Here is a 14705-nt window from a genome sequence, read left to right on the forward strand (position 1 = left end):
ACCTGCCCCCCCACCCCCCCATCACCCAGCGGGGGCCGCGTCTTCTCAGGGGCCCTCCGAGGCTGTTCTGGAACCTTCCGGTTAAAGATGACACTCATAGGCCGGGCGTGGTGGCTCACGCCTGTAATCCTAGCACTCTGGGAAGCCGAGTTGGGCGGATCACTCAAGGTCAGGAGTTTGAAACCAGCCTGAGCAAGACTCCGTCTCTACTAAAAAAAAAAAAAAAAAATAGAAAATTAGTTGACCAACTAAAAATATATATGCAAAAAATGAGCCGGGCATGGTGGCACATGCCTGTAGTCCCAGCTACTCGGGAGGCTGAGGCAGGAGGATCTCTTGAGCCCAGGAGTTTGAGGTTGCTGTGAGCGAGGCTGACGCCAGGGCATTCACCCTAGCCTGGGCAACAAAGGGAGACTCTGTCTCAAAAAAAAAAAAAAAAAAAAAAAGATGACTCTCACAAAGGTTTTCCCCTTGCTGTGCCCAGCTCGTGTCCTGGGGAGTCTTTCTGAAAATTCAGTATTTTCTATAAGAAACTGATATGTGTGTTGAAAGTTGCATCTACTTATGCTCAAAGCAGAAATCGCAATTCTCCGCAGAAATACGTTCTTGTGCATAAGCAAGATGGATCGCCGCCCGCGAGGGGCACCTCCGAATGGGAGGGAGGCATTCGTGGCGAGGAGCTCGGGGCACGAGGATCTAATGAGCGTGCGGCCCTAATTACCTGCCTGTGATTACATTATTTCAGTAAGAAGTTGTGACAGATTATTTGTGAGTGCCGGCACAGTGACTCTTAAAAAGGGCTGCGTTCTCGAGTTATTGGTGGCATTGATTTATCCGATGACAATTTGCCCACGAGGAGAATGCAGATGAGCAGTCTTCGCGGAGCGCAGGGGAGTGCAGGGGAGGGCAGGGGAGGGCAGGGGGAGGCTCCTGCAGCTGCTGCCCCTGCCCTGCAGGGACCCTGAGTCCACAGGGACGGCCAGGCCGGGGGTGTCACTCTCTGGGCCCCCCACAGCACCCGGAGCACAGGGCCACAGTCAAGCAGCCCTGGACCAGCCTCCGTGAGCCCCCCAGGCCTGCCTCGCCCACCTCCCCTGCAGGCCTCCTGCGCTTGCCCTGGAAGGAGGAGGAACTGGACCAGCATAGATTCCTGCTCCTCCAGGAAGGCCCCCTGGCTTTCCCCCTAGGCCTGGGCGGTGCATTTAGCCCCCAGCTCTCCTAGAACTGGACAGGAGGGACCACCCCTGTGGGTCCTGCAACCTCAGCCTGTGCCGGGGCCTGGGAGTGGGGGCGGGGCCTGCAGGTGGGGGCAGGACCTGCAGGTGGGGGCGGGTGTTCCTGACTTTCTGCTATTTGTTTTAAGCAGCTGAAGTTGTTCTTCAAAGAAAGGTGCCAGAACAATCCTTTCAGTAAAATGGCAGGAAACTCCAAATGCTTTGCCCCAAGTTAGGGATGGGGCGCTGGGCTCCAGGGGCCCGGCTGAGGCTGGCAACAGGGTGTTTGGTTTGGTCCATGTGTCTCCACCCTCCCTCTGTCCGCCAGACACTTACCATGGCACCTCCAGGGCTGGAGCCCCTTGTGCTTGGGACGATTCAGAGTGAGCGAGTCAGGAGAGGCTGCCGACCTCAGGTGCCCAGCAGAGGCACAGTGAGCCTCCACGTATGTGCATGTGTGTGCATGTATGTGAGTGCGCATGTGTGTGAGTGTGCATGTGCATGCATGGGTGTGCAAGTGTGTGCATGTGTGTGCAATCATGTGAGTGCGTGCATGTGCATGTGTGCATGTGAGTGTGCATGTGCATTCAAATGTGTGAGTATGCATGTGTGTGAGAAAGCATGTGTGCATGTGTGTGAGAGTGCATGTGCATGCATGTGTATGCAAGTGCGTGCATGTGTGTGCAATCATGTGAGTGCATGAATGTGCATGTGTGCATGTGAGTGTGCATGTGCATGCAAATGTGTATGTGCATGTGTATGAGAAAGCATGTGTGCATGTGTGTGAGTGCAAGTGCATGAATGTGTGTGAAAATGTGTGTGAATGTGCATGTGTGAGAGTGCATGTGTATGCATGTGTATGCATGTGTGCATGTGCGTGAGCATGCATGTGTGCGCAAGTGTGTGCATGTGTGCAAATGTGTGAATGTGTATGTGTGAGTGTGCACGTGAATGCATGTGTGTGTATGCACACGTGTGAGTGTGCATGTGTGTAAGAGTGTGTATGTGCATGAATGTGCATGCATGTGTGTACAAGTGCATGCATGTGTGTGACAGTGTGTGTGTGCGTGTGTGCATTGCTAGGATCATGTTCCATAAGTGTATGGCAATGACCCTTGACCAGCGAGGTTTGCTCAACGCTGCTGCAGCCAGCTCTATGTTCACCCCCAAATAAACACAAACACACCCACCCACCTGGCAGACGAGCCAGGCCCCGGTTTCTGCTCTGACCGGCTAGGGGTCATGTTCTTCTCTCTGGCCTTCCCTGGAGCTGGAGTTGTCCCTGCTCCCCACTCCTGTTCTGCCCCGACGGCTGCACTAGCAAGCGCTGCTTGGATGAAGCAAGAGGAAAAGATGGGGCAAAGGATGTCAGGTCCCTTGTCGCTGTGTGACAGACCTGCCATTCAGTGCCCCAAACCCACAAAACCAACTCTGCCTCGGTCCCCTCTTTCCCTGCATTTGGGGTCTCTTGCCACCAGGAGGCAGTCTTGCAGCTGAACACCCAGGTCTCCGGGCACCAGGTTTTCACCGTGCGTGAGCCTATTGCAGGGGCTCCCCTGGGCGACCTTGGTCAGCGTGGACCCTACACCTTCTCCAGAAGCTCTGGGGCGTTTTGTGCTCCAGCTCCGTATGTCTCATGATTTACATACAACTTCCTCCCAGCCCCAGCCTCCTCCCTGCTACAGACGGCCTCGGAGTTCACAAAAAGACAAACTTTCCCCGAGTTGTTTTCTTAAAGGGCAGATTTCCCTTACGCAGCACATTGTGAGAAAAATGTAAATGAGGTTTTTGAGTGTAGATTCAAACCGGTTACAAGATAATTGCTAATAACAAAAACGTGCAGCATTGCAGCCGAGTCCTCAAATTCTAATCTTATATGAGAATTAATTCACAAATATATAATTCAGGCTAGCACATGTTGTCATTTTTATGTCTGTGCAACTTAGACTTTCACCTCCAAAGTTGTTTTAAATCTGTCTTGGGAGAATGTTTAATATGAGTTTGGCAAATGACGTCTCTGTGGACTCCTCCGGAGAGGGCGTTTGTCAAGCCGCCATCCGAGGTAATTTGTGTAATTTGCCTGGGTTCATTATTGCAGATATCAGCAATCAATATTTTCCCCTCTAGATGTGTATAAAAACGAATAAAAAAAAATATTTTCCCCTCGAAAAGGACATCGGTCAGTTCTTAGGAGCATGCAGAAGCCTTTCTCCTCCCCACAAAACTCCTGGAGAGGCCACGGGGTGGACCGTGGGGCAGAGGACAGTCAGGGCTCTCGGGCCCTGTGGGCTGGAGGAGCCCGGCGGGGGGAGACAGACAGAGACAGAGAGAGACAGAGACGGAGAGAGACACAGAGAGACAGAGAGAGTGAGCGCCACACCTGGGGCAGGCAGGGAGGACGGTCCTCGGACGTCCACTGTGGTCCTTGCTGATCAGTTGAGAACGCAGGAGGGAAGGCCCCCCCAGGCTGCACCGGGCGGCTGGGCCTGGAGGGGTGGGGACCTGGGGCTGGGCTGACATGGGCGGCAGCTGCCCCCCCCCCACGCCCTGGGGCTCAGACGAGTCTGGGGGAACCGGGCCAGACCCAGAGGGCACCCAAGGCCCTCGGGGAGGATCCGGCCTCAAGGATATCCTTGGCCAGGTGGCTCGTGTTGGCTTCCCCGCCCAGGGAGCACGGGTCAGAAACGTGGGGAGGCCCAGGCACCGCCGAGCGCGTCCCTGACACTCTGATTGTCACTGCCGTGCTCCACCCACCCACCTGCAGAGGCAGGGGGCTTTTTACCCTCAGCAGGCCCCGGGGACGTCCCTGCCTTTGATGGGAGGGCGTGTGGCTCCCACAGCAAGGGGTGGGCCCTCCCGGGGCCACCAGGGGACCCAGGAAGTGGCGGCTGGGTGCCGAGAGCTCTGAGGCCAAAGCTCCAGCCTGGTGCCCACTGGGAGCCTTGACCCAGGGCCGGCGCAGGTGCTCCCGGGGCGGGGCACCTCCCGGGGGCTGGAGCCACTGTCAATGGCGAAGGCCTGAAGCTGTGTCTCCCTGGACGTGGGGAGGGGCAGCGTGGGGCTGGCGGGGCCCCGGGAGGCCACCCTGGCGTCCGTCCGTGGGGGCACCGAGCTGACCCTGCCTCTCAGAGCCCTGCACTCAGGCCTGGGGGCAGCGCCGTGGCTCAGCCCAGCGCATCCCAAGGACCCCCAGCTCTCGGCCCGACAAGCCCTGGGGGCAACAGGCACGGCGCGGCTCCTGCCAGCTGGCCCGGCCTCTGCTTTTCTGCCGCATCTGATAGAAACAAGCCTCTAGCTCTTCCCGCCAAAAAAAAAAAGGGAAAAAGCTGCTCCAAGCTGGGAGAGGATTCTAGCGGGCATCTGTCAGAAACACAGGGCCAGAAACCCAATTAGACGCATCCCAGAGAGCTCGGAAGAATCCATCTCCTTGCACCGTGGAGCAATGAAATTCCCCATCCTCCTGCCGGGCGGGGCGGCGGCTCTGTGACGGTGGGTGCAGGGGTCGCGGGGACGGAGGGCTGACGGTGCCACAACTAGGAGACCAATGTCCATGGCTCCTGCTCAGAGCGGGCTCGCCTGGGCCGGGTCCCCAAGCTCGCCTGGGGCCTTTCTGTCCCCCGGGGCCCTGCACCGAGGACACTTAATTAACGGAAATGTGTCATCGTGGTCAGGGCACCGTGCACTGGTGCCGACACCTGCACTGAGTCCCCCAGGCAGCCCCCGGGCTCTGTGGTTTCGTCTCCCCACCCTGGTGCCCCTCCCCCCAGCCACCGTGCAGACGGGAGACGGGGTGGCCAGCGGGGTGCCGTCGGGAAGATGGAGCTGCTGGTTTTGCAGGGGGACCCTTCCTTCTCCCCAGACCCCGCCCCGTTCCCTCCTGCATGCCTGCACGGACACGCACACACGTGTGTGCACACACAGGCACAGGCACGACCGTCTGTAGCAGCTCTGGGATGGAGGAGCCTCGAGTGGGGACTTCCGTGTGACAGGCTGCCCTGGGCGCCACGCCGCCGGCACGCCCTCCCTGCTCCGTGGCCGCCGGGAGCCCCTCCCTTGCCACGACTGCGGGAAGCAGCCAGGCTGCCAGCACGGCTCCTGAGCCCCGGCCGCGTGTCCCGGTACCTAGCTACCCTGCCCGGGCGCAGGTGAGCAGCCCAGCGCCGCGGGGGACGGAATGTGTGTGTCCCCAAAGCTCAGGTTGAGACCCTAACCCCAAGGTGGCGATATAGGGGTGGGGCCTCGGAGTGGTTGGGGCCCAGGGGCGGGGCCCTCGTGGACGGGGTCAGTGTCCTTGGAGCCGAGACCCAAGGGCTTCTTGTCCCCGTGTGAGAAGACGCCGTCTGCAAACCCCGAGATATCCTCCCCAGAGCCCGACCACGCTGGCACCCTCATCCCCGACTTCCTGCCTCGAGGGCTGTGAGAAATAATCTTTTTATTTTAATTTTTATTTTTTTTTGAGACAGAGTCTCACTTTGTTGCCCAGGCTAGAGTGAGTGCTGTGGCGTCAGCCTGGCTCACAGCAACCTCAATCTCCAAGGCTCAAGCAATCATACTGCCTCAGCTTCCCGAGTAGCTGGGACTACAGGCATGCACCACCATGCCCAGCTAATTTTTTGTATATATATTTTTAGTTGGTCAATTAATTTATTTCTATTTTTGGTAGAGACGGGGTCTCGCTCAGGCTGGTTTCGAACTCCTGACCTTGAGCAATCCGCCCGCCTCGGCCTCCCAGAGTGCTGTGATTACATGCGTGAGCCACCGCACCCGGCCGAGAAATAATCTTTTTATTTTATTTTTTGTTTTTTTTTGAGACAGAGTCTCACTGTGTTGCCCGGGCTAGAGTGAGTGCCGTGGCGTCAGCCTAGCTCACAGCAACCTCAAACTCCTGGGCTCAAGCGATCCTCCTGCCTCAGCCTCCCGAGTAGCTGGGACTACAGGCATGCGCCACCATGCCCAGCTAATTTATATATATATATATATATTAGTTGGCCAATTAATTTCTTTCTATTTTTTTTTAGTAGAGTTGGGGGTCTTGGTCTTGCTCAGGCTGGTCTCCAACTCCTGAGCTCAAACGATCCACCCGCCTCGGCCTCCCAGAGTGCTAGGATTACAGACGTGAGCCACGGCGCCCGGCTGAGAAATAATCTTCGGTTGTTTATAACCCCCCCCCCCCCCAGCAGAAGTAAACCCTCAGACATCTACAGTCAATGGATTTCTGACAAAGGCGCCAGGACCGCACACTGGGGAAAAGACAGTCACTTCAGTAACTGGTGCTGGAAAACCAGATATCGGCAGGCAGGAGGGTGAAATTGGACCCTCATCTCACACCGTATACACGATCCACTGAAAAAGGACTGAAGACTTAAACGTATGAAACTACTAGAAGAAAACAGAATGGAAAGCTCCGTGGCATTGGTCTGGGCAGAGATCTTTTGGATATAAACCCAAAAGCACAGGTAGCAAAACCAAAAACAGACGGGTGGGGTCACATCAGACTGTAAAGCTTCTGCACAGCACAGGGGAACACTGCAGTGTGGAGCCACAGCCTGCAGAATGTGGGAAAGCACTTGCAGACCACAAGCTGATAAGGGCTTAATACCAGAAACTCACAAGGAGCTCAAACAACTCAACAGTTAAAAAAACAAATAACCGGCCAGGCGTGGTGGCTCACGCCTGTAATCCTAGCACTCTGGGAGGCCACGGCGGGCTGATGGCTCAAGGTCAGGAGTTTGAGACAAGCCTGAGCAAGAGTGAGACCCCGTCTATACTGAAAATAGAAATAAAGTATCTGGACAACTAAAAGTATATAGAAAAAATTAGCCGGGCATGGTGGCGCATGCCTGTAGTCCCAGCTACTCAGGAGGCTGAGGCAGCAGCATTGCTTGAGCCCAGGAGTTTGAGGTTGCTGTGAGCTAGGCTGACGCCACGGCACTCACTCTAGCCTGGGCAACAGAGTGAGACTCTGTCTCAAAAAAAAAAACAAACAAACCCCCAAAACCAAAAAACTCCAAATAACCTGAATACAAAATGGGCAAAGGATTGAAAAGACCTTTCTTAAAAGAAGACACACAAATGGCTCCATGTCACGAATCATTAGGGAAACACAAATTAAAATCACAGTGAGATGTCACCTCACACCTGTTAAGGACGGCTTTTATCAAAAAGATGAAAGGCAAGTTTGGGGGAGGGTGTGGAGAAAAGGGAGCCCCTGCACCTGCCAGCGGGAGTTTAAATTAGCACAGACATTACAAAAACCAGTGTGTGTGTGGGTTCCACAAAAAGCCAAAACTGGAACCACCGTATGATCTAGCCGTCGTCCCGTTTCTGGGTCTGTGGAGCTGATACCTTTACTCCGAATCTACAACTGCCAGGGAATGGAACCAGGGACGGAATCAGCCTCCAAGTCCGTGGGCAGGGAAATGTGTGTGCACAACGCAATGCGGTCCAGCCTCAGAAAAGAAGGGAACTCTGTCATTCTGGACGACCTGGATGAGCCCTGAGGACGCTGTGGAAGTGGAATGGGGCAGGCACAGAAAGACAGACCCCACACACTCTCACTCAGACGCGGAGGGTCAGAGCTGAGCTCACAGAAGCAGAGAGGACAGTGGTGGTTCCCCCGGCCGGAGGGGCGAGGGTACCAAAAAAAAAAAAAAAAAAAAAAAAAGAAAGAAATAATAAAACTGTCACTGTTTTCAAAATAAAAGAAAGCAAAACCTGCCACAACAAATGGCAGTTCAGCACGGTGGCAGGATGCAGCACACACGGCAATTGTATTCCCACATATTAACCACGCGTGGACGCCGAAATTAAAGTCACGATTCCATCCACAGTTGATCCAAAGATAAAGGAAATGCTTAGGTATAAATCAGCCAAAACACGTGCAGTATCTAGATGCTAAAAATTTACAAAATGCCGGCGAGAGAAATTAAAAGCAAACAAAAAAAAGGACTGAAATAAGTGGAGAGACGTACCAGGCCGTGGACTGGAAGATTCCACGTAGCATACGTGTCTGTTCTCCCTAAACCATCTGGTAGGTTTGCTGCACTTTCTATCAAAATCCCAGTTACGTTTTCTTCCATCCTTCCTTCCTTTCTTTCTTTTTTTTTTATCAGACTCATTTTTTTAAGAGCAGTTTTAAGTTTACAGCAAAACTGACCAGAAGGCACAGAGGTTTCCTGCACACCCCTCCCCCACCCCTCCCCCAACTCCCTCCCCTAGGCCCCCACCCCCAGACTCCTCCACCATCAGCCCCCAACGGCTTCCTCTTTTAGACACAGACGAGTTTGTTCCTACATTCATAAGGAAAGGCACAGGACCTAGAAGAGCTAAAACAATTTCAAAAAGAGAAGAATATGGAGGGAAAAACCTCCCTGCCTGATGTCAAGGCTTGTTGTGACAATCCAGCAACGGGGTCTTCGCACGGGGACAGAAATGGGATCAGTGAACTGACCGGAGAACCCAGAAGGAGACTCCCACGCATACGCCCAGTCCACTCTGATCACGGTGCACAAGCAGTTCCACGAAGAAAGGCCGCCTTCCAACACTTCCAGAGAGCTTGGACCGTGGATTTAAACATAATAAAACATGAAGCCGTAAAACGTAGAGAAAAAGCAGGGGGGAAGGTCCGGGGGACCCAGGGCTGCGCTGGGTTCCTGGATGCAACCCCAAGAGCACAGCCCGTAAGGGGAGAAGCTGACAGCCCGGACCTCATCGACGTGAACATGTGTGCTCTGAGGAGACTCTGCCAAGAGGACTTGAAACTACAGACGGGAGCGAAGTTCCTGGTCAAGGAACGCACGGCCGTGCTCAGAGCGCTCTAGAGCCCAACGTCGGAAAGCAAACAGTCCAGGTAGAAACTCAGAAAGCGACAGGAGGAGACATTTCGCTGAGGTGGGTGAGGAGAGGGCAAATGCACACCTGGAGAGATGGTCAAGGAAATGCAACCTAAAACCACAACGAGGTGTCGCCATGCACCTATTTAAACAGCTAAAATTAAAAAAAAAAATGGTGATAGCACCCCGTGCTGGAGAGGATGCAGAGAAAACAGATCCCTCATCCGTTGCTGGCGGGAATGTAACCCGGCACAGCCACTCTGGAAGGGTTGAGGAAGTTTCCTACGCAGCTAAGCGTGCAACTGCCCTGTGACCCAGGCAATACACCCTTGGGCGTTTATCCCAGAGAAACCAAAGCTTATGTTCACACAAGCACCTTTACATGAGTGTGTAACGTTTTTGGCGGCGAGAAGAAAAGACAAAGTAGGGCCAAACAACGCAGCTTTATTGAGCACTCCTGGGCGAGGTTCATGGGTCCCGAGAGAGGGGCCAGAGAAGTCCATTTGAAAGGGGTGAGGGCTTTTATGCTGTTTTGAGGCGGGCTGGGGGCTTTTGGCAGGAAGAGCTGGGGATCTTCCACTGTGACCTCTGGCGGTTATTGAGAAACGGGAGGGGCTGGTGGTATTTGTGGAATCCAGGAACCGAAACTTTCTTATTATCTGGGTGATAAGGTGTGGTTATCCAGGTGTGGTTATTTTTAACTTAGCCGGGCCCAGCAGTTATTCTTGTGGGTCTTGTGGGCTTCTCTTTTTTTTTCTTTAGGGAGGGGAGAGGGTGCCCGCCACCAGCCTTGCAGAATGTTCACAGCAGCTTTATGTGTAACAGTCCTAACCTGGAAATGTCTTCAGTGGGCAAGTGCTTAGACAAATTGTCACTGCGTACCATGGAATGTCACTCAGCAACGAATAGCAACTAGCTATTGATGCGGGCAACAATTGAGACGGATCTTGAGGGAATTAAGCTGACTTAAAAGAGACCATCTCAGATGGTGGCGTACTGTGTAATTCCATAATGTCGCCCTTGACATGAAGAAATTATAGACATTATAGAACATATTAGCCGTTGTCACAGCCGGGTGTCGGGGGAGAGGGTTTGCTGTTGCTGTAAACACGCAGCACAGGGGTTCCTGAGGGAGAAAGTTCTGGTCTTGTGTGTGTTGGTGGACACACCAACCTACACATGCTAAGGCTGCATGGAACTAAGTACGCCCACACGCATGCACACGTATGCACCAATGTGTGCATGTGAAACTGGTGAAATCTGGACAAGGCCAGCGGGTCGTACCAATGTTGATTTCCTGCTGTGATGTTGTCCTCTTGTCTCCTGAGACAAAACCGTCAGAGAGTCCGGGTGAAGGGCAAGTGGAATCTCTCGATTATTTCTTATAGCTGCACAGGAATCTACAGTTATCTCAAATTAAGAAGTTAAAACCTAGATGGTTTCACTGGTAAGATGATCAAACTTTTCTTTTTTTTTTTTTGAGACAGAGTTTCACTCTGTTGCCCAGGCTAGAGTGAGTGCCGTGGCGTCAGCCTGGCTCACAGCAACCTCAAACTCCTGGGCTCAAGCAATCCTGCTGCCTCAGCCTCCCGAGTAGCTGGGACTACAGGCATGCGCCACCATGCCCGGCTATTTTTTCTATATATATTAGTTGGCCAATTAATTTGTTTCTATTTATAGTAGAGACAGGGTCTCGCTCTTGCTCAGGTTGGTTTCGCACTCCTGAGCTCAAAGGATCCGCCTGCCTCGGCCTCTCAGAGAGCTAGGATTACAGGCGTGAGCTGCCGCGCCCGGCCTGGATCGAACTTTTCAACGAACAGCTGGTGCGGACCTTGCACAGGTTGCTCAGGACGTAGAAACCGGGCCACTGCTACCCACCCACTTTATACAGCTAGCGTGATCTGTACTACAACACCAACAGAGAAGGCAATTAAAAGAATATAACTTAAAGGCCATCTCATTGATGAATATAAGAGCAAAAATCCTACGTGAAATATTAGCTCACCGAATCCAACAGCCAACACGAAATAGCCCATCCTGATGGGGCTGATTTACGAGGAGCGCAAGGGTGGCGCAAGACCAGATACAGAGACTTTGTCACTGGACACAGCGGGTGGGCTACTCCAACACAAATGGTCACCACACTCGGCAAGGGTTGGCTCTAGCTCATGACACTTTATTTGTAGACATTGTGCACTAGTTTTCCCATGCGACTCACAATAGAGCCAAAACGGAGCATATCTCGCTCCTCCTTGGCAAGGGCCTGGCCCTCCGGACTTTCTGTGCCGCTGGGCTGTCATGAACCCCACTTTCTCCTCCGCAGGGCGCCAGGGGGCGCCTTTCAGTTCTTCAGTGTTGGTCTCTTCGTGCACATGGGACAGGTGGCTTGCCGTCTGAGTTTGCTGTTGCATCTCTCCCCAGACACCTGTGACACGTGATATCCCGGAAGGCGTCCTCAGACCACGTAGTGGTGCCCACGTGCCCTCTGGAGGTCCGGAGGCGCAAAGGGGCTGATCCAGGCCACGGAGACGCGGTGCCCAAAGACGGCCTTCACGTTCCCCCACCTGGACCCCTTGTCCCAGCGGGCCCCGCCCCTCTGCAGCAGCTCGGTTCTGGTGGTGTCGGAGCAGATGGCGTGCACCTGCATGGCCAGCATCACCGACCCCAGGAGGAAGCCCTTCAGGGCCATCATGAAGAGCAAGAAGAGGGAGGGGCGCGGCGACACGGTGCTGTGCATGGTCAAGTCTCCGCGCGCCAAGCTGAGCAGGACGGGGCCGCCGAGCAGGAGCAGCAGGTGCAGCGAGGCCAGCGCGATGTACAGCGTGAACAGCACGAAGTACTTCTGGTTGTCCTCGCCCACGCAGTTGTTGACCCAGGGGCAGTGGTGGTCGCGCCTGCGGATGCAGCAGCCGCACACGGAGCAGTGGTGCGCGCCCGCCGGCCTGGCGCAGGCGCAGCGGGCGCAGCGGGACGCGGCGCAGGGCCCCGGCGGGTCCCCGCGGGGCACCGAGCCCGGGTCGGTGAGCATGGTCCGCGCGTGCGCCGCCAGCGCCAGCGCCGCCAGCGCCAGGAAGAGCGCGCCGTGGGCCGCCGCGTAGGCCGCGTCCTGGCAGGGCAGGAGCAGCTCCCCGAGCAGCAGCCCCGCGGCGCCCAGCACCAGCAGCCACGCGGCCGCGGCGCACGCGATGCCCAGCGCGTCGCGCACGAACCACACGCGGGGCGCGGGCATCGCGCAGGGCCCTGGGCGCCGTCCCGTCCCGGCAGGGTCCCTGCGCCTCCGCCGCCTCCCCCGGGCCGCGGAAGCCTGCGCCTCCCGTTCTAGAACGGGCCCCAGACGGGCTTTGTGAACGCAGAGAAAGGCGGCCTCACCCGGACCCGTTCCCCGCAGGAGGCTCTCTCCTCCGCGCGGGCTGGGCCATGGCGCTCAGGGAGGGCCGTGCGCACCGGGACGTTTCGAGGGCCCTGCAGAAGAAAATTGGGGAGGAGGCGGAAACGGCTGTGGGGCTTGCGGCTGGCCAGGTGAATTACCGCGTTAACTCACGGATGCCCACAAGCAGCGCTGCCGGGCTCAAACGTTACTAGCTCCGGTTTCAGAAGGGGACACTGAGGCAGGGGGAAGTTAAGTTGCCAGGGGGTGACCAGGTATGCCTGTGTCTGGTCCAGCCCCTGGGCTTTGGCTCTGCGCTGTGCTGGGAGGGGGTGGACCCAGGCGGGTCTCAGAGGATGGGCGGACACCAAGGCGGGACGCCCCTCGGGGACTCTGGCGTTGAGGGGGTCGGGGCGTGGCGGCCTGGCGTTCCGAAAGGCCGGGGGCTGGATGCTGTTCCCCGTGCATCCTGAGCTCTCTGTCTCGGAGCCACGCTGGCACCTCTTGCGTGTCAGATGAGGGTTGGGTGGGGTGACTCTGGTGGCCTCAGACAGCTCTGAGAGCTCTGAGGTCCCTGGGTCCTCCTCTCCCTCACCTGACCCAGCCAGGTCCTCGGGGAGGCCCCTCTGTCCTCTGTCACCTGTGTCGAGGCTGACTGTCCCTAGAGGGAGAGTTCTGGAGGGCCTGGCCCAGCTGGCCAGGAAGGGATTCATTTCCTTCCTTCCTTCCTTCCTTCCTTCCTTCCTTCCTTCCTTCCTTCCTTCCTTCCTTCCTTCCTTCCTTCCTTCCTTCCTTCCTTCCTTCCTTCCTTCCTTCCTCCCTTCCTCCCTCCCTCCCTCCCTCCCTCCCTCCCTCCCTCCTCTGGGAGACCCCTCTGTCTTCTGTCCTGTGTTGAGGCTGACTGTCCCTAGAGGGAGAGTTCTGGAGGGCCTGGTCCAGCTGCCCAGGAAAGGATTCATGTGCCTCCTGCCTGCCTTCCTGCCTTCCTGCCTGCCTTCCCTCCCTCGCACTCTCCCTCCTGCCTTCCTTCCTGCCTGCTTTCCTGCCTGCCTGCCTTCCTTCCTGCCTTCCTTCCTGTCTTCCTGCCTTCCTTCCTTCCTTCCTTCCTTCCTTCCTTCCTTCCTTCCTTCCTTCCTTCCTTATGTATTTAGAGCGGTTCCAGGTTGACGGCAGAATTGAGCAGAAGGTACGGAGATTCCCGAGACACCCCCCCCAGCACACCTGCCCACACCCCCACCAGGTGTCCATGCTGCAACTGACGCACCACGTTGCCACGTCCTTATCACCCGGGGTCCGTGGTTTACATCTCGGTCACCTTGGTGCACGTCCTGTGGGTTTGGGCAAGTCTGCGGTGGCCTGTGTCCGGCGATGCAGTGTCAGGCAGAGGAGTCTCCCGCCCCCCCCGCCCCCCCAGCTCAGCCTGTTCACCCCCCCCACCGCACCCTCAGTTTCCTGCCCCCTCTTGCGCTGGGACCTCCCTCGAGTGCGGGGCCACGTGCTGACTGTGCGCAGAGCTTCTGTTGTGCAGCCAGGTCTAGGTGGCTGGAGCTTCCGAGCGTCATGGGTGACACTGGGCCAGGGTGTTTCTGCCGAGTCAGGCTGCGGGAATCCGACCGTGCGCACCGCCCGAGAGTGGGGTGCTTCCTGCTTGCCACCCCGTGGGGGCTCCCTCTTGTAAGACTCTCCGGCCCGGAAGCCGTCCTGGGAGGACATTCCGGATCCTTGTTTCCATGTGACCGTTTGCTCTCTGTTTGTGCCTCTTCAGCCTCTTGCAGAGTTGAGCTTCCCCAGGAAGTCGAGCTCGTTGCTGGGATTTTCAGACAGTTCTGCTGAGTTCTGTGGTGAGCGCTCGGTAGATGTGCTGAAGATTTGGGTTTTTTTGTTTTTTTTTTTTTTGAGACAGAGTCTCGCTTTGTTGCCCAGGCTAGAGTGAGTGCCGTGGCGTCAGCCTAGTCACAGCAACCTCAATCTCCTGGGCTTAAGCAATCCTTCTGCCTCAGCCTCCTGAGCAGCTGGGACTACAGGCATACGCCACCATGCCCGGCTCATTTTTTCTATATATATCAGTTGGCCAATTAATTTCTTTCTATTTATAGTAGAGACAGGATCTCGCTCTTGCTCAGGCTGGTCTCGAACTCCTGACCTCTAGCAATCCGCCTGCCTCGGCCTCCCAGAGGGCTAGGATTACAGGCATGAGCCACTGTGCTTGGCCTAAAGATTTGGTTTTAAGTAGACAGTTTACCAAAAATATTAACACGTTTTCCATCATGTTCTTTTGTAATTAAACATGTT

The sequence above is a fragment of the Microcebus murinus genome, chromosome 10 (assembly GCF_040939455.1).
Source record: "Microcebus murinus isolate Inina chromosome 10, M.murinus_Inina_mat1.0, whole genome shotgun sequence".
NCBI classification, from domain to species: Eukaryota; Metazoa; Chordata; class Mammalia; order Primates; family Cheirogaleidae; genus Microcebus; species Microcebus murinus.